We start from the raw sequence: 4,268 nt of genomic DNA, 5'->3' as shown, positions 1-4,268 counted from the left end.
AAAAATCTAAAGGAAATGGACAGTTTCCTGGATAGATATCACTTACCAAAGTTAAACCAAGAACAGATCAGCAGTTTAAATTGACCTATAACCCCTAATGAAATAGAAGCAGTCATCAAAAGCCTTCCAACCAAAAAAACCCCAGGACCAGATGGCTTCACTGAAGAATTCTACCAGAAATTCAAACAAGAGCTAATACCAGTACTGCACAAGTTGTTCCACATAATAGAAGCAGAAGGGATATTGCCAAACTCTTTTTACGAAGCTACAATCACTTTGATACCAAAGCCACACAAAGATACAACTAAAAAAGAGAACTACAGACCAATATCCCTCACGAACATCGATGCAAAAATACTCAACAAAATATTGGTGAATCGAATCCAAAACACATCAGAAAAATCATCCACTACGATCAAGTAGGCTTCATCCCAGGGATGCAAGGATGGTTCAACATACGAAAATCCACCAATGTAATCCACCATATAAACAGACTGAAAAAGAAAAACCACATGATCATCTCACTAGATGCTGAAAAAACCTTGACAAAATCCAACATCCCTTCATGATAAAGATCTTGGAGAGAACAGAAATAACAGGAACATATCTAAACATGATAAACGCAATATACACCAAAACAACAGCCAACATCAAACTAAATGGAGAGAAACTCAAAGTGATTCCTCTAAAATCAGGAACAAGACAAGGCTGTCCACTCCCTCCATATCTCTTCAATATTGTACTTGAAGTTCTAGCTAGAGCAATAAGACAAGAAAAGGAGATCAAGGGAATGCAAATTTGAAAGGAAGAAGCCAAACTCTCACTATTTGCAGATGATATGATAGTCTACATAAGTGACCCGAAAAACTCTACCAGGGAACTCCTACAGCTGATAAACAACTTCAACAAAGTAGCAGGATACAAAATTAACTCAAAAAAAAAAATCAGTAGCCCTTCTTTATACAGATGATAATGCAATGAGAAAGAAATCAGAGAAACATCACCCTTTACGATTGCCACAAACAACATAAAATATCTTGGGGTAACGCTAACCAAAGAAGTGAAAGACCTGTACAGTAAGAACGTTGAGTCTTTTAAGAAAGAAATTAAAGAAGATACCAGAGGTGAAGCCGGTGGCCAGTGGCCAGGCTGCACCAACAAAGATGACTGTGGCCAATGTGGCGGGAGCAAGCTGGGCTACAGCTGTCCAGCCAGCGGGAGGCTATTCCGGGTTAGGAGGGGATGGCCCTGAGCTGGAGCTGGACCCGGGCTGGCCTCCCCTGCCACCTCCCCGGGACACAGGTCCAGCCTGCGGTGTCCACAATGCCCCGGGCTTCTGAGCATCGCTTGGGAGGAACTCAGAGCCACCTGTCAATGTACAGCCCCCAGTGGGAGCCAAGATACCATTTCCTCCCTGGGTCAGAGCAAGGAGCGTCGAACATGACCAACAGAGTAGTTTAGCCCACTCCCTGGACCAAACTCCGTGTTATGACCTTTGCCTCCCAGGCCAGGCCCCCGATGAAAGGCTCAAGAAAGTGGAGCTAGGTCGGGGTGGGACCTCAGGCTCTCGTCCTAGAGGCTCCCTTCGAACAGATCATGGGGTTCCCTTGCCTGGCTTACCACCCCCAACTGTGGCTCTGCCTCTCCCATCCCGGACCAACTTAGCCCATTCCAAGTCTGTGAGCAGTGGGGACTTGAGTCCAATGGGGATTGCCTTGGGAGGGCACCATGGCACTGGTGAGCTAGGGGTGGCACTGAGCCGCTTGGCACTCCGACCTGAGCCACACCCACTTTGAGACATAGCACTTCTCTCCGGCGTCTTGGGGGCTTCCCTGCCCCCAACCACCCTGCTCAGCATATGGACAGAGCCCCCTACTTCCCATGGCTCCTACCACATGTTATCTGCCCGGCCCTCTGAGCCATTCTACTCTGTTGACAAGATGGCTTGTCACACACTGCTCCTGGGCTCTGGTCATGTTGGCCTCCAAACTCTGGGAAATACATGTTTCCTCAACACCGTGCTATAGTGTTTAAGCAGCACTAGGCTTCTCCGAGACTTTTGTCTTCGAAGGGACTTCGGCAAGTGTTGCCTGGAGGAGGGCGAGCCCAGGAGCTCACGGAAGCCTTTACAGATGTGATTGGTGCCCTCTGGCACCCTGACACCTGTGAAGCTGTGAATCTACTCGGTTCCAGACTGTCTTCCAGAAATACGTTCCCTCCTTCTCTAGATACAGCCAGCAGGATGCCCAAGAGTTTCTGAAGCTCCTCAGGGAGAGGTTGCACCTTGAAATCAACCGACGAGGCTGCCGGGCACCACTAATCCTGGCCAGTGGTCCGGTTCCCTCTCCACCTCGCCGAGGAGGGGCTCTGCATGAAGAACCTGAATTAAGTGATGACCGAGCAAACTTAATGTGGAAGCGCTACCTGGAGCGAGAAGACAACAAGATTGTGGACCTATTTGTGGGCCAATTGAAAAACTGCTTCAAGTGTCAGGCTGTGGGTATCGCTCCACGACCTTAGAGGTTTTCTGTGACCTGGCCCTGCCCCTCCCCAAGAAAGGATTTGCTTGGGGCAAAGTGTCTTTGCCAGATTGTTTCAGCCTTTTCACCAAGGAAGAAGAGCTGGGGTTAGAAAATGCCCCAGTGTGTGACCTATGCCAGCAGAAAACACGAAGTACCAAAAAGTTGACAATACAAAGATTCCCCTGAATCCTCGTGCTCCATCTGAATCGATTTTCCACCTCCTGAGGCTCCATCAAGAAAAGTTCAGTAGGTGTTGACTTCCCATTGCAGCCACTGAGCCTAGGGGACTTTGCCAGTGACAAAGCCGGAAGCCCTCAGCTGCATACCCTTTGCAACCACTTAGGTAGTGTCCACTATGGACACTACACAGCCCTGTGCTGGTGCCAGATTGGTTGGCATGTCTACAACGACTCCCATGTCTTCCCTGTCAGTGAAAATCAGGTGGCATCCAATGATGGCTACAGCTGTTCTACCAACTGATGCAGGAGCCACCTTGGTGCCTGTGATACCATCTTGAAGCCCTGGCACCTGTGAAAACCTTTTCAACACCCTCAAGCCCCCAGGTTCCCCATTTACCTCAGAGACGTCTATTTTTGTGTCTTTTTAATTGGGGAGGGGGTGGTTGTAGCTCCCATTATTTTTTTTATTAGGAAGCACCCTTCCACCTTGTTTTCTGTCCCATGTACAGAGCTCACCAGGCCCTTGACCATGTACAGCCCCCAGAACCTCTGCAATCTCATTTTTTTGTGAATAAATTTATTAAGAAAAAAAAAGATACCAGAAAATGGAAAGATCTCCCATGCTCTTGGATAGGTAGAATCAACATAGTAAAAATGGCAATCTTGCCAAAAGCAATCTACAGTGTCAATGCAATCCCCATCAAAATCCCAACACAGTTCTTCACAGACCTTGAAAGAACAATACTCAACTTCATATGGAAAAACAAAAAAACCTAGGATAGCCAAAACAACCCTGTACAATAAAGGATCTTCTGATGGCATCACCATCCCTGACTTCAAGTTCTATTATAGAGCCATAGTTCTGAAAACAGTTTTGTATTGGCACAAAAATAGACAGATAGAACAATGGAATCAATTGAAAACCCTGATATTAACCCACACACCTATGAACACCTTATTTTTGACAAAGATGCTAAATCTATATGATGGAAGAAAGATAGCATCTTCAACAAATGGTGCTGGCACAACTGGATTCAGACATGCAGAAGATTGCAGATAGATCCATATCTGTCACCATGCACAAAACGTAAGTGCAAATGGATCAAAGATCTCACCATAAATACAGCCACACTGAATCTTCTAGAAGAGAAAGTGGGAGGTACCTTTGAACGAATTGGCACAGGAGACCACTTCCTGAACATTACACCAGTAGCACAGACATTGAGATCTTCAATTAATGAATGGGACCTTCTGAAACTGAGAAGCTTCTGTAAGGCAAAGGACACAGTCAGCAAGACAAAACGACAGCCCACAGAATGGGAAAAGATCTTCACCAACCCCACATCTGACAGACAGCTGATGTCCAAAATATACAAGGAGCTCAAGAAGCTAGCCACCAAAACACCATACAATGAAATTAAAAAGTGGGGTGCAGAACTAAACAGAGATTTTTCAACAGAGGAATCTGAAATGGCTGAAAGACACTTAAGAAAGTGCTCAAAATCCTTGGCCATCAGAGAAATGAGACTCAAAACAACTCTGAGATACCACCTCACACCTGTCAGAA

General features: G+C 46.2%; 1 pseudogene; it reads left to right on the top strand.

Annotated features, from left to right (window-relative positions):
• The first annotated feature begins 1,302 nt into the window (after positions 1-1,302).
• LOC100752049 lies at positions 1,303-3,028 on the top strand (annotated as a pseudogene).
• Positions 3,029-4,268: the final 1,240 nt, after the last annotated feature.

The sequence above is a fragment of the Cricetulus griseus genome, chromosome 6 (assembly GCF_003668045.3).
Source record: "Cricetulus griseus strain 17A/GY chromosome 6, alternate assembly CriGri-PICRH-1.0, whole genome shotgun sequence".
Classification (NCBI taxonomy): domain Eukaryota; kingdom Metazoa; phylum Chordata; class Mammalia; order Rodentia; family Cricetidae; genus Cricetulus; species Cricetulus griseus.
The sequence above is the reverse complement of the archived record's forward strand: the minus strand, read 5'-3'. Positions and strand labels throughout refer to the sequence as shown.